This window comes from Pinus tabuliformis, chromosome X, assembly GCF_031772625.1.
Source record: "Pinus tabuliformis cultivar Carrire ecotype Pingquan chromosome X, CPIR1, whole genome shotgun sequence".
Taxonomy (NCBI): Eukaryota; Viridiplantae; Streptophyta; class Pinopsida; order Pinales; family Pinaceae; genus Pinus; species Pinus tabuliformis.
Genome location: NC_142308.1, coordinates 76878960 through 76902820, shown reverse-complemented (window position 1 = coordinate 76902820; position 23861 = coordinate 76878960). Strand labels below are relative to the sequence as shown.

The window sequence follows — 23861 nt, the reverse complement described above, 5'->3', positions numbered from 1 at the left end:
ACCTGTGTCCCCACTTGTGACACTTGTAACATTGATAGGCATTTCCTCTGCCTCTACCATTACCTCTTCCTCACTGGTATGACCTTCCTCCTCTGGTGTTACCTTCCCTTTCAGTCTGTCCCAAAGTCTTCAAACTACTACCCTCTTCATTGTTGTTGGCAGTTCTACCTCTGCCAAAGGATTGTCCCCTACCTCTTCCAGAACCACGTCCTCTTTTGGCATTCTATTTCCTGGCAATCTTTTCCTCCGCCTTCAAAGCACTCTGATAGGATTCCTCTATGGTCTTAGGGGAAAGAATACTAATTTCGTCTTGGATCTCCATCCATAGACCATTTACAAACCTCGTTGTTTTTTCAGGGGTATCTTCAACAAAACCAACTCTCAGGTTTACTTTCTAAATTCTTTAGTATATTCCTTTACGGTCATCATTCTTTGCCTCAGGTTCTGTACTTGTCTATAAAGGGAAATTTGATAATCTTTAGGCATAAATTTTCTCTTCATCCTAGCAATCATCATGTCCCATTTTTTAATCAATGGTTTGTTCAATCTTCTCCTTTCTACCTGCACACTATCCCACCACAGTGCTGCATGTCCCTTCAACTTTGTGATAGCAAACATGATCTTCTTGTCTTCGTTGATTTCTTCATATTCAAAATATTTATCTAGCTCACTTATCCAGTCTCACAATGCCCCTATGGACAAACTGCCATCATAATTAGAAAGCTCTGGTCTTGTCTTGCTACTAGCCAACAAAACTGACCTCAATAGTTTAATCTCTGGTCCCTCTTCATCTGACCCATCCATCGTGGCTATGTTTTCCTCCTCACTGTCATCCCCACCTTCCGGATCTCTATGTCTTCATGCTTCCACTACTGCCAAACGTGCGGTTAATGTCTTAATCTCTTCTCGTAACCCTTCATCTGCTACTCTTCTGATGGCTTTACCTCGACCCCTTCTTCCTACCTCCATCTTTACTGAGAGAAAGGAACTAACCTGGCTCTGATACCAAAAATTGGTGGCAAACCCGAGGAGGGACACGTAGCAATGACCGTTTAACTCTTGTCGATTTTTCAATAAACAATGGTAGGGTTTTGGTGTGAGGTTTTAATGCAATTTATGTTTTCGGCCTACCCTTTGTACTGGCCTTGGGTTCGCAAACGCAGACATTTCACACCTGCCGAGGTAAATTGGAGTTCATTCTTGTATTTTCCATGGTCTAGCTCAGCTCTGTGGGTGCGTTGTGCCTTCGCTTGGTTCTTGTGATGGTTTGTTAGCATTGTGCCTTGCTTGTTTCGTGTGGTGGTTTGTTAGTGTTGTGCCTTCGCTTGCTCCTTGTGGTGGTTTATTTTGCTGGCTCTTGGAGGTTTCAGGTCGACTTTCAACCTGCAAGTTGTTTCATCTCTGTTACCCGGCTCATGCTTTGTCTCTACTCTGTTCATGATGATTTTTTTCTTGGTGTTGGTTCTGGTGATGGTTTGACTCTGTGTAACCACAGGTTCTTTCCTTGCTATTGCGGTGGACGGCTCAGTGAACTCAATTTCAGGTAATTTCTTGTTCCAATTTCATTTCCTCATTTTGTTTTTATGTCTCTAACCCTCTGGCTCCTTGGTGAGCAGGCAAATTTCTCCTATGGCGTTCCTGTTGGGAGAAACCCTCTGGCAAGAGACTCAGTTCTCGTCCTCTGGCGTGGAGTCAAGCCTTCTCCAGGTAAATCCCCGCTCCCTTCTTGGTTTATCTGCTCACTATACTATTGGTTTCGTTGGCCCTACCAGTTTCTTAACTACTGCCTTGTTTTTGTGGTGGTGTGCAGGTCATTCCTGGGGAATGTTGCTCCACAGCCTCATCCTTGGGAGTCTTCACAAGCTTGGGGAAAAAATGGGTAGGGTCTTTCCGTGGTTGTATCTTTCCTTTACTTGTTCTGTCCTTAGTTGGGTATAACCCTTGGGGTTTCGCTTCCTCTGTGTATTTGTATAGTTTCGTGGGTTTTCATACCCTCGTTGTTTGACTAGTCTGGGCCTGCAATTTGTGGTTTTCGGTCTTCGTGGGTTTCAGAACCCTCTACGGTTTTTGGGTCATATAATTGTATAATGAACTGTTAAATTGGAAATAAAATGAATGCACAAGTGTGCTTGAATGCTAAATGTAAATGTACCTGTTTTTTTTTGTTGAGGAAAAAAAATGTATTGTTTTTGCTGGCTTTGCCTTTGTCTGGTTCCTGGTTTGAGATGCCTTCAGTCACAAGATTTTGTCGATGTCATTCGGCTTCTTAATGAATTATTTCACTATTTTTCTTTCAACACAATGTCTGAAACATTAATGCACAGGAAAAGAAAAATTGTCTTGCTTCCTTAATGACAGGTTCTAGATTCATTTGCTTTCATAGATATTCAAGAAAATTGTAAATTACAAATTCTATGTCCTCTCTTCTCTCTGGATGGAAGCCCCTTCCATGAGGCTCTGGTTTTTCTTTTTCAATGCCTTACTAGCAGTTTCTTACAGTTGAGGAACTGTTCCTCAGTTACCTTTCAGTTATCTAACAGTTTCTTTAAACATGCTCTTAACTAATCCTATCTTTACTTGCTTGCTTAATTTTTAAAGAACAATGGTTGTGTCAGCCTTAATTTAAATAAAACAGAATTCAAAATGTTTGTCTTTCTTTCTAGCAAACAAAAAAAAAAACATTTCCTAGTTGTCACCTTTTCAGTCAGATGCTCCTGCATCACTTGGTCTTCAACGATCTTGAGCTTCATGTCCAAATTAGTAATTTGTATTTTGTGATGTTTAGTCAATGCCTTATTTTATTTCTGTCGCAAAGCCAACTTTAGAAATTTAGGATACAAATCATCTGAAAACGCAGCATCGTGGATCTCATGGTTAGTGGTGGTTCCATATTAAAGAATACAACTTGGTTACAGTTTCACGCTACACTTGGGCTTTGGTTACATCTCATAATCAAATATTTTATTCCAGAATGGTGCACTTTCAATTGTGAATCAAACAAATCATATCGAAGATACTCAGAAAAATACACGTATATGATATCCATTAACCATGAAAATTTGTGCATGATATTTGATGTTGGACCAATTACACATCATAAAAATTTCCAATAAAGATTTCCAACAAATACACTTGGGATCATCATAAGAAAATCACATAAATTTTTTTGAAATCATGGAAGTAAGGCTTGGCTAGGCTAGAGAGGGAAGTTCGTAAGGTAAATATTGTGAACGAGGGTGCAATAGTTACATTGTGATTGAGTGATATTCAAGCCACATTTCCATGATAGATCGGCCATAAAAGGGCGTTAAATCGCAGGGATCACGTGTTGATGTGTTTTATTCATATAACCTAATTATAGTATATGATACATAAGAAAAGAGTTTTGTTCATCTATTTATATTTATATACACTAATATTTTTATAATATGTAAAATTCAAATATGTGATAATATACAATTCATTTACTAGTTATCAATATATAATTTATTTTTTTTATCAGATATGGATAAAATGACCATGGATGTACTTCATGGAACACTCTCAGTGTATTTACTAAGGATAGAGAAGGACAATTTAGGAATCAAGGAAGGAGCCAAAGAAGGAAGAAAGCATGAGAATCAAGCAGATTCTAGCCATGAATCCAATGAAGAAGAAATGAGGTGACAAGAAGAACTTGTTCTCAAAAGAGGAAAGATATTACGAAAGTAATGAAAGTGTGATTGATGATGAAAGAGGAGAAATAATGTTCTTTGTTAAAATGGAAGAAACTAAAATAGAAATAGATTATGAAGGAGAACTTAGAAGTGCATTAAAAGAAACAAAAACCCTTAGAAAGAGGGTTGTTCAACTAGAGCAGCAACTCCAAGACAAAAATATAAATGAAGGGTCCATTATTGCCCTCATTGTTAAGCTAGAAGAAGCCAAAAGGATAGAGGAATTTTTTTCATAATAGCTAAATAAGAAGGAAGAACTAAATGTGAAAGATTAGAAGAGGAAGTTGTGCTTTTGAAAGAAGTAATGGGACAACTTAAACACAACATAAATATTCTCACAAGGTCTGAGTCTATGGATAATATTATCATCATTCAAATATCTCCTCTCATAAAAATGGGTCTTGGTTATTAAGAAGGTTGTGAGACATCTAGGAATAAATCTCTTCCAATCATGTTAAATGAAGATCATCCCAAGAAACTCGATCAGACATTCATTGCATCCAACCACAACATTTGAAGATCCTAAGAAAGTGATGACTCGGCCCAAGCATCTTCATTTCAAATTTCTATGGATCCTCATAATGATTCCAGGAATCAGTAGGATACATCTAGTTCACAAAAGAGATGGAATCAAAATGAAAGTATGAAATCCTCCATGACAAAAAATATTCACAAAGGATACACAAGGAGCAATGGAGCAAGAGTAAGAAATTAAAAAGGAGATGAGACTCTTCTAAGGGACAACTTCAAAATTTATGTCTTTTCAAGACCTTCCAATGCCATTAGGTATCAATATAAGTTGTTTGGTCGTTGTTTTTCATGCACAAAATTTAGACACATGGCACAGGATTGCAAAACCCATGATGTTATCAAGTATAGAGGATATGATCAAGTGCCTATATTGAGGCATATGGATGCAATTAAAAGATCATATGGATCATTTCCACCAATGTTGAAGCCCATTATTGAATATTACATATGTCATAATGAAGGACATGCAACACATTACTATTCACTCAACTTGAAATGGCACAAGAGAGAGGGAATGTCATGTCCCTTCTCAAACACATTAGTAACAGGGTGTTGCTACACAATTTTGCACATTTTTTACAAAGGAAGAGAGTCCCACACTTTCGACTTAGGGACTTAGAGGCCAAATCGACTTTATTTAGTTGCTAGTGGAATGTGGGGGCCACCCACATAGGAGTTCGAATTAGCCGTTTGATATACTTGGAGGAAAAATCGAATGGATGGATGGAAGGGCCCACATGAGGCTAAGGGGGCCCAAGGAGTTATAAAGAGAGATCAACTCTCATTTTGTTTTCAATTCCAAATATTTGACAAACAAACTCATTCTTGTACGCTCTACTGCTTAGCGAGTCTACTGGTTGTTTAGCCACAAGTCTTCTGCAGGGAAGATTCAACCTCTACTTCGGGGGACCATCCGCGCCCGCCCTAGGGAGGTTGTTCCACAGAGATTGCAGGAGCTTTTAGCAACGATTCATTGTTCAGACAACCACGCGGAGGAAGGGACTGTGTGTTTTCTGGGCAACCAGAAATATGCAGAGGTTGATTTAGCCACCCAAGACGCTGAAAATCCAAAGTCAAAATCAGAGATATTTCCTTCTGGGTTTTTCTGGGTTTTTTCCAAGGAGTCTAAGGCTAAAAGGGAAGAATTTTATGGGAAGTTTTTGGGCACTTTCCAGCAGGCTAAAAGTCAGTAGAGATGTAGCTGGAGAGCAACTCCCAAAAGGCCAAAAATACAAAGTAAAAATCAGAGAAATTCCCTTCTAGGTTTTTCTAGGTTTTGTCCAAGGAGTCTAAGGCTAAAAGGGAATAATTTTCTGGGTATTTTTTGGGCACTTTCCAGTAGGCCAAAAGTTAGCATATGTAGTTGGAGAGCAGCTCCCAAAAGGTCAAAAATCCAAAGTCAAAATCAGAGAAATTCCCTTCTGGTTTTTTCTGGGTTTTGTCCAAGGAGTCTAAGTCTAAAAGGGAGGAATTTTCTGGGTAGTTTTTGGGCACTTTCCGGTAGTCTGAAAGTCAGCTGATGTAGCCGGAGAGCAGCTCCCAAGAGGCCGAAAATCCAAAGTCAAAATCAGAGAAATTCCCTTCTAGGTTTTTCTGGGTTTTGTCTAAGGAGTCTAAGGCTAAAAGGGAAAAATTTTCTGGGCAATTTTTGGGCACTTTCTAGCAGGCCGAAGTCAGCACATCAGTAATTTACTAGGACAGCGTAGAGCATAGTAGAGCAACAGCTGAACAACCATCTTTCTAGCTATTCTACCACCTGGGTTTGGTCCAGCTTGTCCTTGAGACAAGCCCAGGTGCACTACTCCATTTATATATTGTACTCATGCTCTCATATTTCATAATATATGGCTCAACAGTTCCAGTATTACAGTGTTTCATGGGTGTTTGCTAAATGTTTTTAATTTTCCACTGTTGCACTGTTTGTTTAATTGGTTTATCACTTAAATTCTTGTTTAGGAACATTACAGTGGTATCAAAGCCATAATCTTGGCTCATCCTGTGGGAAATATTAGAATCAAACAACATGGCGGTCACCTGGAATGAGGTGGTGAGGATACAACAAATGATGATTGATGTGGGGAAGAAGTTGATTCATTCCTCAGTTGGGAATCCAGACATGATTGCAACTGATGTGGAGTTATTGGGGGAAAATTGGAGGGCATACCAATCATTGGGTCATGGCATTCATGCGTCCCTCTCTTTCTGGGAATTCTGTGAACTAAGGGGTATGCACAAACCAATGGAGATTCAGTGGGATTTTGCAGGGATGATGAGAAGTATTAAGAAAAAGATGAAAGAGTAGTTGAAGGGGCCATGGTTGGCAAATAGATATTTGAGCATACACTCATTGATGAGGCGTCATCCATTGATGAGGTATTCAGGGTTGTGACCGAGTTCTCAGGGGATAACAATGCACCACAGATTGGTGAAGTGATGGAAGACAGCTCCATTGTTGTTGAGGAGCCGATAGGTATAGAGGCCTCCAGATCTATGACAAAGTTGCCAGATGACAGTCACCTATAGCTTACTAGTGAGCATATCATGCATATTGGGTTGTCCATGGAGGAGCAGTCGAAGGCTCATGTTAAGCCCGTGATGGAGGAGGATGTGCAGCCATCCCTTAAACTAGCCATTGATGAGGGGCAACATAGATACCACACGTTGGGATTTCAGCATAGTTCACTTCAGAGGCACACTGACAGGATCTACAGAGCTATCATCCCATCCTTACGCATTGGATTGAGAGAGTTGGAGTTGTCTAGACATACCAAAGGGGATGACCAGGTTATTGTTGGGTCACCTTTGCCCATTGGAGATAGGGAGACATAGCTACCTTGTTGGGTCCCTATAATACTAGTGATTACCCCATTACTATTGTATTTATACCCCTTATTAATATTTTTGTGCCCCTATTGCCCCCATATTGTTATTACTGTGCCCCATAGAATCCCTCTATTGTTATTTTTGTGGCTTTATATTATTATTGTTAGGTCAGCTGGATTATATTGTGACTCCTTAGACTCCTATATATAGAAAGGAGGTTTTGTCATTTGAATCATCCAAGAATTGTTCATTTATGTAATGTAAAGGAGGTTTCCCCCTCAAAGAGACTGAATTCTAAGGCATTGATCTATCTTTTCTATCTTTTGTTGAGCTGGTTTCATAACATTTGGTATCAGAGCTTTGGATTCTAGGGTTTCGCTGCTCCAAACAGGTCATCGTGATATTTTCACTATAACTTTTTTTCTGCGATGTTTCAGAAGTTTCAAAAAAAACCCATTTGATAAGAGATTTCTCTGAACCTCGGGTCCGAATTTCAGAGCTTTTCGCGCTATATTTGCGGAGATATGATCTGAGGAAGTTGGTCTTTCTGCAGACTCCTGAATTACATTCCAAACAGGTGACCTGGGGAAAATCGTCATAACTTTCTCTCTGGGGATTGGATTGAAATTTCGTAAGAAGGTGCAGAAAGAGGACAGACTGTAGTTTCTTGTGTGCATTTTTCAGATCCAAAGGGTGAAACAGTGACTCGTGGCACGTCGTACAAGTTCGCTCTACTGAACTAGTCTATAATCAAGTCACTGTGGGAGATTTCGCATAACTCTTCCTTGGAGAATCCAATTTGGGTCAGACTTGGGGCATTGGAAAGAGGACACAGAAGGCTACTACAGGTCGCAATTTTAGAACTGTAGGATCTGAATTTACAGAGATACATCAGATTCAATATCAGGCTTCTACAAAGTGAAAAAAGGTGTGTAGTTTTTTTTAAATTTTTGCGTAAGCTTGGTTTGAAGGAATTCAAAGGGCATAGTAAAGCATTATTATCGGTAACTGATGCCCCGAGGAAAGAAAATGCAAACACCTAGTAAGGAACCTGAAAGCTCTAGCATGACTCATGAAGAAGAGGAAGAAATGCTACATGATATATCAAAATTACAAGAACAAGTGCAACAAATGTCACGCTCACAAAGCTAACAGAAGCTAAGATAAATGGCGTGGAATCTAAGATAAATGGCGTGGAAGCTAAGATGGATGATTCAAAGACAGATTTGAAGAGAGACATGGCAGATTTGAAGACAGATTTGAAGACAGACATGGCAGATTTGAAGACAGATTTGACAAATTTTCTACAAGAAATACTTACTAATGGTGAAAAGGTTGTAAAGGAAACTCATGATGTGAACAAAAGAAATGTTAATCATGATTCCATAGACTCTAATGTTGGATCGATATTCCAAAAATCGATATGAGGAAGTTTGATGGCAAGGATCCCGCCACATGGATATTACAGATGGAGCAATTCTTCGATCTCAATAATGTGCAAAACACACAAAAGGTACGTATGGCAACTTTATATTTGGAACCAAATCAGTTTGTATGGTATCAATGGCTTTGCTCTCGTAAACAATTTATCACTTGGGCAATTTTTACGGAAGAATTGATAGCACATTATGAAGATACAAAAAGCAACACTTTTTTTAGCCAATTGATAAGTCTCAAACAAAAGGGTTCAATAATGGAGCACATTGAGGAGTTCCAAAAATTGAACATAAGGGTAAAAGATATTCCAGAGGAGCATAGGATTGATGTGTTCATAGGGTCTTTAAAGGATAATATCCAACATGATGTTTGCCTTTGGGAACCTGATTCATTAGAGAAGGCATTCAGGTTAGCAAGAAAAATGGAAAGCAAAATTATGGCAACCAGGAAGCATACCACTCACAACTATAAAGACGGAAGTGTTGTTGCCCCTAGTCTTCCACAACCTATAAGGTTGACACCACAACAATTGGAAGAAAAAAGAGCAAAAGGGCTTTGTTACAGTTGTGATAGCAAATACACTAAAGGTCATAAGTGTGCTGAGAAGAAATTATTCTACATAGATTGTGAAGAGGAAGAAGAAAAGGAGCAAGAAAGGTCAAAAGAAGAGGATATACTCCAGGAACAAAGCCTAGATGAAGAACAAATAAATCCGACCATATCTTGTAATGCATTGGCGGGAATTACCACTCCTCAAACCATCAAGATAGAAGGACAAATCAAGAAGAAAAAGGTAATAGTGTTGATTGATTCAGGAAGCACCCACAATTTTATTCATTGTAAGGTAGCAAAAGAATTGAATTGCTTCCTATATCCAGCACCAGAGTGTCAAGTGATGATTGCAAATGGAGGAACAATAAATTGCTCTGGAAAGTGCCATAATATCAAGCTATCCATGGGAGAATATGTATTGACTAGCCCAATGCTTTCCATTCCAATGGGAGGTGCTGATGTTGTACTAGGAGTCCAATGGCTACAATCCTTGGGTACAATAGCTTTTAATTTTCAAGAACTTTTCATCAAATTTTCTACGGAAGGAAAGGAAGTTGAATTAAGGGGTATTGCAGGGAAACCAGGAAAGATAATCAGCTCTAATGGTATGACAAAGCTTCTAAAAAAGGAGCAAAGAGGTGTAATTGCACAATTATGTTCGCTAGATGTTTCCACATTGGAATCATCTATTTCTCCAGATCTCCAAAAAGTCCTGGACAATCATTCCAAGGTATTTGAGACTCCCAAAGGTCTCCCACCTATGCGTGATCATGATCATGCTATTCATCTGATTCCAGGAAGTGTTCCTCCAAACATCAGGCCGTACAGATATCCCTATGTCCAAAAGAGTGAAATTGAACGTATGGTTGCAGAAATGCTAGAGGCTGGTATAATTCAACCAAGTCAAAGTTCTTTCTCTGCTCCAGTAGTATTGGTGCACAAGAAGGATGGATCATGGCGCATGTGTCCTGATTATAGGGAGCTCAACAAGCTCACTATTAAAGATAAGTTCCCCATTCCTGTCATTGATGAATTACTGGATGAATTGCATGGATCAATTTACTTCACCAAGTTGGATCTTCGTTCAGGATATCATCAAATCAGAATGAAGATTGAAGACATTCCGAAAACAGCATTTAGAACTCATGAGGGTCATTATGAATTTTTGGTCATGCCTTTTGGCCTTACCAATGCACCTTCAACATTTCAAGGTTTGATGAATTCAATTTTCAAACCATTCCTTAGAAAATTTGTGTTAGTATTTTTTGATGATATACTAATCTACAGCAAGTCTTGGAAGGATCATGTTGAACATGTTGACAGGGTGCTACAACTATTGGAGGAGAAACAATTATATGCAAAAAGATCCAAATGTTTCTTTGGAGTCCAGGAGGTGGAATATCTGGGTCATATTGTATCTCATGAAGGAGTTAAGGTAGACCCTAGCAAAATTAAAGCCATTAAGGAATGGAAAATCCCCACATCCATAAAGCATCTGCGAGGATTTCTCGGGTTGACAGGGTATTATCGCAAGTTTGTTAAGAATTATGGGAGAATAGCAGCACCTCTAACAACATTATTGAAGAAAGATGCATTTTCATGGACTCCGGAAGCAACAAAGGCCTTTGAACATCTTAAAGAGGCAATGTGCCAAGCACCGGTCTTAGCTACACCGAACTTCACAAAAACCTTTATTGTGGAATGTGATGCTTCAGGAAATGGAATTGGTGCTGTTCTAATGCAAGATGAAAGACCCATTGCTTTTGAAAGTCGTCCAATCAAGGGAAAGTTTTTAAGCAAAGCTATTTATGAGAAGGAAATGTTGGCAATACTCCATGCACTTAAGAAATGGCGACCCTACCTAATGGGAAGACACTTCAAGGTAAAAACGGATCATGATAGCCTTAAATACTTTTTAGAACAAAGATTATCCTCTGAAGAGCAACAAAAGTGGGTCACAAAGATGTTGGGTTATGACTTTGAAATCATCTACAAAAAAGGGAAGCAAAATGTGGTGGCAGATGCACTCTCAAGAAAGGATGAGGATGTGGAAGCATTGTTGTGTGCCATTTCTATTATCCAACCAGATTGGATAAACGAAGCAAGGGAGGAATGGAAGAATGACGAAGAAGTGTGGGCACTTATTCGAAAGTTACAACAAGATTCCAGTACATCTGATACATTTAGCTGGCAAAATGATTCGTTATGGTACAAAGATCGCTTATACCTCTGTAAGAATTCCCAGCTAAAACAAAAGATTCTTATGGAATTGCACACTTCTCCCTTAGGAGGGCACTCAGGATTTTTAAAAACTTACCACAGGGTTAAGAAGGAATTTTTTTGGGATGGCCTTAAATCAGATATTCAAAAGTTTGTGGCGGAATGTTTGGTTTGCCAACAAAATAAAGTTGAAACAATTAAGACACCTGGTCTATTACAACCTTTATCCATTCCAAGCCAACGTTGGGAGGAGGTTTCAATGGATTTTATCACAGGTTTACCCAAGTCTGAGGGAAAGAGTGTCATCATGGTGGTAGTTGACAGACTTACCAAGTATGCACACTTTTGTGCATTATCACATCCATTTAAAGCCAGTACAGTTTCTACTGCATTTATGGAAACAATTCAAAAGCTACATGGAAACCCAAAGATTATTGTAAGTGACAGAGATCCCATTTTCACTGGAAATTTTTGGACAGAATTATTTTCTTGTCTTGGTACTCAGTTAGCTCATAGCTCATCTTATCATCCTCAATCTGATGGGCAAACTGAGATAGTAAACAAATGTTTGGAAGGATATCTTCGTTGCTTTGTATCTGATAAACAGACACAATGGGTCAAATGGTTGCCTCTGGCTGAATGGTGGTATAACACTTCCTTCCATACAGCAACAAAAATGACCCCATTTATGGCACTTTATGGGTATCAACCACCATCCATCACATCATATTTAAGAGAAAATTCTAAGGTTCAGGCAGTGAAACATCACATCGAACATCAACAACAAGTCCTCCAACTCTTAAAGGATAACCTCGTTTTGGCACAGAATAGAATGAAACAACAGGCAGATCAACATCGCAGTGAAAGAAGTTTTGATGTAGGTGATTGGGTATTCCTACGGCTACAACCATATAAGCAAATGTCCCTCAAGCAAGCTAAGAAGGATAATAAATTATCACCAAAGTATTATGGTCCGTACAAGGTGTTGCAAAAGATTGGTACTATGGCATACAAATTGGAGCTTCCTGCAGCTTCTCGATTGCACCCAGTTTTCCATGTTTCATGTTTAAAGAAGGTTATAGGTGACAAGCTCCCAGTTCAAACAATATTGCCAGAACTTGACGAGGAAGGAAAAATTATATTGGAACCGGAAGCAGTCACAGAAACAAGAACTCGACAGCTACGAAATCGATCAATTTCAGAGTATCTTATCAAGTGGAAGAACTTATCCATCGAAGATTCCACATGGGAGGATGAGAATTTTATGCAGAAGTATCCAGAACTACTCAAGCGTTGAGGACAACACTTTTTTGAAGGAGAGGGGCATGTTGGGTCCCTATAATACTAGTGATTACCCCATTACTATTGTAGTTATACCCCTTATTAATATTGTTGTGCCCCTATTGCCCCCATATTGTTATTACTGTGCCCCATAGAATCCCGCTATTGTTATTTTTGTGGCTTTATATTATTATTGTTAGGTCAGCTGGATTATATTGTGACTCCTTAGACTCCTATATATAGAAAGGAGGTTTTGTCATTTGAATCATCCAAGAATTGTTCATTTATGTAATGTAAAGGAGGTTGCCCCCTCGAAGAGGCTGAATTCTAAGGCGTTGATCTATCTTTTCTATCTTTTCTTGAGCTGGTTTCATAACATACCTAGTCAAATCCCATGTGTTAACCTGGGTAGTGGGATGAGACGATCAAGGTTGCACAAGATGCAACATCCGCATGTCGGGCTTGTTCTATGTGCTAGAGTTTGTGCATTCGATCCCTCTTGGGGTTGGATGGCGAGAGATTCTGAGTTGGTACCCAGTGGAGTGGGCTAGATTCATGGAGCGGGTCGTAGTTTAGAATAAATCTCAATGGGAGCTCTCAGACATTGAGGGGACACAGTGGTAGAGGAAGCGTAAGCAGGCTCAACCATAGATACCATAAGGGAGAGGGTGCCCCGGACAGGGCTCGACCGTAAGGGAGAGGATCTTTTCATAACTTGAAAATGCCTTGCCCTTGCAGCAAGCATAATATCATATACATCATATCTCGATACAATCTCCCATGTTTTCCATTGGTAAACGAATAATCGACCACCTGAAGCCCTATATCTTATTTATCGCTATACCTTGACTACTCGTACGAGAGTTTGTGTTGGAGGCCCAAGTTGGCATTGGGATCCAGGTGGGGTTTCCTATCCAATATCAGACATGTGGGATGGCTATGGCATTGATGAGGTAGTCAACCCCATGCTTGAGCACATGCATTCCTTAGGGGAGCTCTGGTTGATGCTAGTGGCCAGGTGATTTGTGAGCAGAATCCATTGGTTGTTTTGGCATGTTGGTTGCGCATAGGGGCGTAGGATGATTAACATTCTCTGGCAGGAGCTGGTTTGAGGAGGTGGCATGGGTAGGCCACCAGACCAAATATTGTATGGAGACGATGTTCTCCCATTGAGGTTTAGGGCTCAGGGGTCATAGACGATCGACACAGTAGAGATATCCCCCCTAGCAGGAGTGGAGTTAGGGTGCTCAAGTCTACCAGGATGGACGAGGGGACATGATGTGTGTCATGGTGGGGTCACTATCAGAGTGGTAGACAGTTTGGCACATGCAGGATACCATATGTTACAGGGTGGTATGATAGTAGGCAGTGGTACACAAGACTACACAGAGTCAGGTCGTAGTGTTCAGTATTATAGAGAGGGATGTGGCTTGATGCATACAAACCCAATTCTAGGCCATCGTACCTAGTGATGTGCAGGGCTATGCAACGAGGAGTAGTGGTATGCAGAGGAGCATGGAGATACATGGTGGTATACCATAGCATGTTGGTTTACACTGTGGGGTAGGAGGAGTGACTCGCATCGCATTGAGGATGTGCAGGGAGTGACAGGTGCAGTGACACAAGCAGGACACAGGAGGGTACATGATGGTATAGTCATAGTCAGGGGTATCCAGTGGTGTACAAGGATAGGTTGTGGCATACAGTGGCATTTCATGGAGTGCAGTGGTACTTGGTGGTATGCAGTGACACATGATGCGGTGCAACAGGCTCTTGGAGCTTTGCCTCCAGGGAGACTTATGGATAGGGATAGTAGGTGTACCATTGGACGTAACTCACCTAGGATCAATGAGGACATTGTCGAGCATTTGGGGACACCATGTTTAGTGGAGGCAGGGCCTCGAGGGAGTTATCAACAGTTCCGAGGCAGAGAGAGGGTTGTTCGTAGGATTACTCTTTAGCATTTTCGGAAGACTCTTGATCATACTCTTTGGGACATACCCACCCATCATCATCCAGTGTTGCTTACAATTGCAGAGAGTTTGGTTGTTTCACTTTGACACTCTCCATTTAGGCAGCAGAGCATGGGGGACTCACCCTGGGCACTTGGATGAGACACCATGTGTCATGGGCTAAGAGGAGACTCTCTAGTTGAGACACTTGGTAGGTGCACGAGTTGACGATTACAGACTTAGGGATGGCATGGTTGATTGTTAAGGTAGCATATGTTCCACCCCTACGGTCACACTTGGGGAAGTGACTGAGAGGGAGTTACATGGTGCTTTTTTAGTTGGACATCTTGAGGCATTAGGGGAGCAAGAGGTGCAGAGGACAGTAGTCCTTGTTGGCAGGATGATGCCTAGGCTTCTAGCAGTACCCTAGCACATCATCAGGATTTGGGATAGTAGATCTTGCTATGTGATTTGGTAGGCACAGAACAGCTAGATATTTGTAGCACGTGTTCTTGATGCTCAGTGCCTACCTATTGGATACCTACAGGAGGCAAAGACAGGGCACAAAGGGGTCCCAACAACTAGCAGCATATCATAGCGACAAACAGAGAGGATTGGGGTTTGTGGACCTCTAGTATGGTTATGGGATCCAAGGATCCAATGGATTGGTGGGATACTCCACTCCTCAGTGAGCATGGTCGGGATAACAAGTAGATTGATTCATTCACAGGCAGACACATGGGTGATCACTAAATTCCTCACTATACGACAAGGCAGATTGTTGCTCGGGATTTGGGCTAGCCATGGAGTGATAGGTGCTCGCATTGTTCGGTCACTTTGGCAAGATTGGCCTAGCCTCGATCATCGCATAGATTATGGTTGAGAGCTATGGGAGAGGAGGTTCTGGTACAAACATGCTAAGCAGTCATTCATGACCAAAGTGTCACGATGTTAGCAGGATAGGTTCCTTCTGCGATGGGCAGGGGATTCTAGCATAACAGGGTTGAGCAATACAACTACCCATAGAGGTGAGTTACTTTCTACAGGGGAGGGTCATGCAGATCTTACATTTGGTTTTAGTGATTCATTGATGGTGCAGGGAACTTCATCGGTGTGGTAAGGTGATCGATAGGAGGAGATCAGGGGAGGCCCAGGTAGACTATTCGATAGAGCAGCTTCATGAGGATTTGGGCAAAGTTTTACATCGTCAGGATGCTCTACTTATCGGTGATAGACACAGGGGTTCTAATGCCCATATCTAGTAGGATAGTGAGTGGAGCAAGGGGGGCTTCACATTGATCAGGTTGGCTTGGGATCCTGGTATCGAGGGACTCCTTCATTATAGGATAGTACAACGATCAGGGACAATCTAATCGCACATTTGGGACCCTAGTGAAGTTTTCAGTGATAGTGGCAGTCCACAGTCAAAGAGAGTGTTTGTTCAGGCATTTCTTGAGGAAAAGTGATGTTTGGTGCATTGGAAGAACTTACCAGATGAGGATGCCACCTGGGAGGGTGAGCATATTTTGGAGCACCCAGCTTTGAGGCTTGCCCTCATTTGGGAGGGGAGGACTATCATGTCCCTTCTTAAACACATTAGTAACAGGATGTTGCTACACAATTTTTCACATTTCTTACTAAGGAAGAGGGCCTCACACTTTTGACTTGGGGAGTTAGAGGCCAAATCGACTTTATTTAGCTACTAGTGGAATGTGGGGGCCACCCACATAGGAGTTCGAATTAGCCATTTGATATGCTTGGAGGGAAAAATGAATGGGTGGATGGAGGGGCCCACATGAGTCTAAGGGGGTCCAAGGAGTTATAAAGAGAGATCAACTCTCATTTTGTTTTCAATTATGAATATTTGACAAACAAACTCACCCTTGTACGCTATGTTGCTTAGCGAGTCTACCATCTGTTTAGCCACGAGCCTTCTGCAGGGACCATCCGTGCCCGCCCTAGGGAGGTTATTCCACAGAGATTGCAGGAGTTTTCAACAACGATTCATAGCTCAGCCAGCCACGTAGAGGAAGGGACTGCGTGTTTTCTGGGCAGCCAGAAATACGTAGAGGTTGATTTAGCCACCCAAGAAGCCGAAAATCCAAAGTCAAAATCAGAGAAATCTCCTTCTAGGTTTTTCTAGGTTTTGTCCAAGGAGTCTAAGGCTAAATGGAAATAATTTTCTGGGTAGTTTTTGGGCACTTTCCAGCAGGCCGAAAGCCAATATATATAGTTGGAGAGCAGCTCCTAAAAGGCTGAAAATCCAAAGTCAAAATCAAAGAAATTCCCTTCTGGTTTTTTCTGAGTTTAATCCAAGGAGTCTAAGTCTGAAAGGGTAGAATTTTCTGGGTATTTTTTGGGCACTTTCCAGCAGGCCGAAAGTCAGCTGATGTAGTCGGAGAGTAGCCCCTAAGAGGCTAAAAATCCAAAGTCAAAATCATAGAAATTCCCTTCTGGGTTTTTCTGGGTTTCATCCAAGGAGTCTAAGGCTAAAAAGGAAGAATTTTTTGGGTAGCTTTTGGGCACTTTCCAACAGGCCAAAGTCAGTACATCAGCAGTTTACTAGGATATCGCAAAGCATAGTAGAGCAGCAGTTGAACAACCATCTTTCCAGCTATTCTACCACCTGGGTTTGGTGCAGCTTGTCCTTGAGACAAGCCCAGGTGCACTACTCCGTTTATATATTGTACTCATGCTCTCATATTTCATAATATATGGCTCAACAGTTCTAGTATTATAATGTTTCATGGGTGTTTGCTAAATGTTTTTAATTTTCCATTGTTGCATTGTTTGTTTAATTGGTTTATCACTTAAATTCATGTTTAGGAACATTACAGACTCTCTTTTAACCCAAGAATGAACACTATGGGATGGAGAATTAAATAAGAAGAACTGACATTAGATCTAATCCCTTAGCTCTAATCCCTTAGTGAAGGCTTCTACAAGGTCATAATTATTTGAATTAAAACCTAAAGAAGAAATATTATGTAGTAAGGATGATCATTTGCAGGAAATAATTTATTGGTATGAGGGAAGAAACATGATACCAAGAGGAAGACGTATATGAGGAAGTATTTTCACAAAGATGGAAACATATTGATAAGGGGGTATTTTATTGATCAGGTCCACATATCCACAAGAAATATAGGAATAAATTGAAGAGCATTAGCGGGTACTTATAAGATATTTTGTACAAAAAAAACATGGTCCCAGGGTAAGACACCATCAGGTCCATAGGTAAAGTTTAGGAACAATTGGAAAGCAATTGAACAAACTTATAGATGAAGATCTTAAGCACAAAGGAAACATGGTCTTAGGGGGAGACTCCATTTACAATAGGATTAGGTCCACACACAGTCATGGAAGAATTGGTAAACAAACATGTTCCTTTGTCATTGATGTCAAAGGGGGAGAGAATGTAGACATTGACATACATTGACAAGCAAGACATTGGGGAAGAGAATGAAAACATTAAAGAGGAATCTAGTAAAGGAGAAATCGGGAAGGAGAGAAAGAAGGAATAATATTCGCAGTAGGTCAAGGGGAGTACCCAACAAAATATTAGGGGGAGTTCTATCCATTGCCATCAATGACCATCAATGTCTGCTGGTGTTTCCAACAATGAAAAATTGGGAGATTGTTTCACATAGCGTTGTCATTGATTACAACAAGTGTTTTTAATTTCAAATGGGATGCCTAATGAAGCAGCAATATGATTCATGAATTAGTATGACAGCTTGATCTCTTGCGTGCCTTTATCAAATGAATTCAAAGAGGTTTGAAGTTTAGGTGTTGGAGATCCAAAAATGAGTATGGCCTGTGCAAGGTTTGAATGGCAAGGACACATGGCTCCTCTAAAAATTAATTCCAAAATATCAACATCTCCTCTTATTACCAAGTATCAAAGTAAGTTCTTTGGTTATTATTTCTCATGTACAAAGTATGGACATGTTGGTTGTGGTGCCTAAATATCTTCTGGATTCATAGGTTTTGTTTCATCTATGTTTGGATCCTAGTCCCTAATGGGGGGGTGTGGTGGGGCTTGACCCCCCCCCCCCCACTATTTCTGCTAGGAAGTGCAGGAAAGCAAAATTTTGAGCAAATTTGCCTTGTAAACTATTGTCATTTTGTAGTCAATCTAGATCGTTCATTAGGTGGAAGATCTGACGATAGAAATTATGTTAATTTAGGGTTTTTTTCCCTAGAAGGCAACCCTTAGATTATATCAGGGAATTATAATGCGGTTGTTTATTATTATGTGAGAGCAAAGAGGAAGTTATAGCAGATGTGTTGTAGGTTGTATCCCTTCAGTTTTTTGGATAATATAAAAGGAAGGGATATTTGTTTCTTTGTGGACGTATTCCAAATTGGGTGAACCATGTATATATGTGTCTCTCTTGTTTCATGATTTTCTATGTTTTTTTTTCAACAATATTTTATGTGTTTCATTGCTCTGTTATTTAATTTCTAACAAGACACAGAGCATAAGATTGTGGAACCTATGATGTGATTAGGTATAGAGGATATCATTCTCACCATACCATATGTAGTGGTATTTATATACATATACAAAATTATTTTTTTTGTCGATGTTGTGATTCTCTAATGAGACTATGGATGGTATGTTTGGTTCTCCCAAAGACCTTTCCAATAGTATATCACACACTGGGAAACTCCTCCCAAATGAGAAGTTATGGCGATTTGAATATCATCATTAGCAAAGGATCTAAACTATGGGGGAAAACTCACAAACCCCAAATTTGTTAAACATCACACATGTTTCAAAGTGGCTCTTTGTTCTTAGATAGATTGATGGCAAATAGCAACCCAACCTCCATTAACTTTAAGAGCACTAAAATTTGAACATGTTTACTCATATCCAATGGATCTGGCAATCGAATGAAGAATTGAATGAAAAAGGATGTGCCAACTTGCCCTAGGTTTAAAAAATTCCACCCCTCCATGTTGTCCCAGTCCCATAGCGACACATGGACCCCTTGATGGGATGCCACATGGACTCCCTGCACAGTCAATTGTGATGTGGAAGCTCTAACAATGATGACGATAGTGACACGTGGCATGTTATTATTGGCTTAATATGATGATGTGGTAGTGATGAAATAGCAACTTGAGCATGGACAAGCCCGATGACATGGTAGTATAGTAACATGTGGCAGCTGGATATAGGATGAAATGAAATGATGTGGTAACAAGATGATGTAACAATGATGTGGCTTGACATGTTAGTAGGGTGACATGGCGCCATTATGGAATGCCATGTGGAAATTACAAAAGGCAATTTTGAAAATGTGTTCCACATGGCTTCCCTTATGGGCCACCATGTGGCATGATGAAATCATGCTTACATCAGCATGTCGATGAACATAGACCCTTGAGGACCAGGCCATGAGGTATGGTCATATGGTTAGCATCCTAAGCACCAAGAGCCTTAAAACATGGACATGATATTCTAGCATGATAACATTATGGAAGGGCTAAGCCCTACAATCCATTTTCATATGGGCAACAATCAATTCCATTGCTAATTGAGAGTACTTATATTAGAATATCGATTAGCCCCAAGGTCGGTCCTCATAAGCCCTAGGTCCACATGAACAATATATATACACACGCAATAACTTCAACAAAGATACATTTTATAAATAAATTAACATATCTTTATCACGAGTTCAAATTCGATCTCTATGGTTGGGTTGATCTATGAAGTCATCACATAGTGTTTGATTGACATTTTGATCGCTCACAAGCCTGGGTTTTGATATATATACAGTGTGGTTGCGAGTACTACTCCTGCGAGCTATGTTGATGTTTGTACACATTGTGGTTTGGCCCCCGAGGAATATTGTTTTGTACACATGTACATGGGTTCTAACAGTTAACGACTCTCCAATTAGGTCAATTGGTTGTATGGCTTGGTTTTCTCCTTAAATGTCGTGGGTTCAAGTCCAGTCATACTCGGTTAAATTTTTTTATATATGGGTTATTGGCACACTGATATTGACCAATTTGCAGAATACTTAAATTTTTTGCAGTGCCCATAATATGCCATTTTTTATAATGCACCCAGATTGATTGACTTTTTATATAGTTTTACATGGTTTTTAGGGGTTTATGGGCACATTTCAAAGCCAAATTACATTTTGGAAGAAGCATGATGATCATGATTCATTTGTTAACATTTTTGAAGGAATGAAAAGCCTCGATGATATATTTTTTATGTTCGAAATCATTGTTATATGTTTTGGGAGCTTATGAGCAAGTTGCAGTAAGAGTTGTGTATATAGCCAGAACAAGTGCTACAGAGAGTTTTATGTGACCATATTAATGAATAGGTTGTAACAACATATGAAAAAGGTATAAAATCATTGGATATGGTTCATGAACAAGATATGATAGGTTGATGACAGCATTTTGACAACAACAACATGATCAATTTTGAAGACCTACATTTTTTTAAGAGCATGTGGATCCAATTTGAAATATTGGGAAAAGTGGTCCACACGAAGTCGAGGAAGGAGGTGGGTTCCTCCACTAAGGTTGGTTCCTCAATAAATTTGAAGCCTATAGCAAGTCGAAGCTTACAAATTTTTGAGGTTGCTACCTTAATCATATTGTAGCCTATTGCAAGTGGGTGCTTCCACATTTATGAGGTTGGTGCCTTAATCAGGTTGTAGCCTATTACAAGTAGTTTATTTCACATCTTAGGGGTGGTTGTCTCCAGGATTTTGGTGCCTACAAATCTATGTAAATGAATTGATGAAGAAGAAGAAAAAGAATTTGTGGTTTTCTCTTGCAAGGGTTTCCACATAAAACCTTGTGTCCTCTTGTGTTGATGTGATGATGGTTTCATTTATTGTTATGATGAAAATTATTAGGGTACATTTTTGTATGGTTATTTATTGATGAAATGTTTTGAACTAATAAGTTTTCCATTACATTGATTCACAACCCCCCCCCCCCAGTGTGATCTTTGGACTAACATGTTTACAGTAGTGAAAATCTGTGACAAATACATGTATCAATGGTATAGAAATTGCTTGAATCTTAAATAAAATAGCACAGAGAGAGCTTCCAATAAAATATTACGATCACAAAATGGAGATAGTATGAATAGGTTATGACTGAAACAATGTAAGGGAAGAATATGATATGTATTCACTTCAAAAAGATATAACTCTACAATCAGAGCTTATATTGGGGCACTGAAGCAATATATATACAAAACATATCCATGAAGTTGAATTTGAAATTTTTATACATAATTGTTTAGAAAATTGGCAATTGTTTGCTATGATAGAACAAGGGAAATTGGGTTAAATGGGCCAAAATTTTTACAAGCCGTAACTCTCATTTCATAACTCATAAATCTATTGAAGAGGAGAATACATCTATCAACCTATCATTTTGGTTTGGGACAGGAAATTTCTCATAAATTTAACAGAAGGTTGCAGGTGGCCTATAGGGTAGAACCAAAATCAGGACCATAATCATGGTAGATGCTTAGGGGTCCTATAGCCATGAAGAAGAAGTCATAGGTATGAAAATTAGCATGGGTAATGTTAAAACAGATTCAAATGGGAATGGAATGGAAAGGCCAAAGGATAGAGACTTGGAGGAGACCACGAGGAGTCTCAAAATGGAGGTGCTTAGCTACAATTTTGATAATGAGAGGTCAATAAGGGAACATCAAAAAACTAACACTCATATTTTACAGTAGCCTAAATAAATTAAGATTAGAATGGACCAAAAATCTAAATCTAGGTAGTAGAGTACCTCTATGAGTGGGGAAAAAATAAACCAATATTACAAAGGACTTGGAATGACAAGAAGAGAGCCAAGGTGGAGAAAAGGAAGAATGAGTTTAAACCTTCATTTTTCAAGAAAAATTCTCAAGCATATCAACAAACTAAGCCATCCCATAGACCCAAAGTGGGTTAATTCATTGAGTACGAGACCAATATTTCAACTCATTAGGTGTTAGGGTTGTCAAGGAGAACACATGTGTAGGGACTACCTTCACAAAGGAGACAAAATGAGGACAATGTTGGAAACTAGGCAATTACTAGGGGGGGGGGAATTAGTAATTGTGTCTTTTAGTAATGATCAAACTAAAATTATTTTAATAGCCTTTTAACTTCTTCTTTTTTTAACAATTAGCATATTTATATAGATGTTTATAAATCAACCATGAATTTAAATGAAAATACACAAGCAACTCATGAAACACATGTAGACACCAGTTATAGGTGGAAACCCATAAAGGGAAAAAACCCATAATTTTGCTAGAGTGACGTAAAGCAATCACCCACTTACTTTTTACATTAATTTTGTAGGCTCCTACCTATAGGAGGATTCAGCCTCGCTCCTCTTTTGTAAGTTACAACTTGTTGGGAGAACCCACTCCCTCTTATTACATGCTCTAACCTATTCTTTTTCAGGCTACTACCTGAAAGGAGACCCCAATCACTTGATAAATTAAAAATTAACTTTGTTGGTTTACATGGTTTTCAAATTTTGAGTTCCTCCTTATCTTTGTTCTGTATTCTTTCTCTTCTCCTTTACAATTACTTATCTTCTCTACTCGTCGATCTCAAGTCAAAATTTCTTATGCTTATCTTCCTCAAATATTTATGTATTTCTCTCTTTTATAAACAATTCATGAACCAGGTTTCTCACAAGATCAATCAACAAGCAGCTCTACATTCCTAACATACATCTTTATAGAAAACTCGTTGTCTGTTTGTTTTCCAATGCAGGGATTTGAAGTGATTTGGTTTTTCTTTATACATTCATATGGTCTATTCATTTCAAATCCTTATCAAATTTGTTGTCTTTTACTCATAATTAGAATCGACATTTGAGTTGGGAATAATAATAAAAGACTACCAAATGATGTCTAACTTCCAAATAATGTAACTCCATTTTCAAAACATAAGGTTCCTTGGATTACTCCATTGTTACAATATGGGGGTATGTTTAATATATATAGAAGTGGGAACTAACACATCAATGCTTTGTTCACTACCATTTACAATACCATGTTAATACATTCTGGTTTCAAAAGGTATGAAACCTGCTCCATAAGATACTTTGAAATGCTTTCCTAGCTTCCATGATTATAGGACATAATCTGAAAAATTTGGTATAACTCAAGGTTTCTAAGTAATGTTGTAGAACAACAAACCAATTTTCATGGTTAGAGTCCAATAGAAGACTGACAGTAAAAAGTGAATTGATGTCTTCTTTGGTATAACTTGGACAATTTGATCTTATCTTCTTGATTGTTTACCTCCATTGCAATACTAGTTTCAAATGTCTTGAGAGAAAC

General features: G+C 39.4%; 1 pseudogene across 1 annotated transcript in view; it reads right to left on the bottom strand.

The window, feature by feature from the left end:
* Window positions 1-23861, bottom strand: part of LOC149138446 (shaggy-related protein kinase epsilon-like) — a 135921-nt pseudogene that overhangs the window by 69252 nt on the left and 42808 nt on the right. The gene's annotated exons all lie outside the window — the stretch shown is intronic.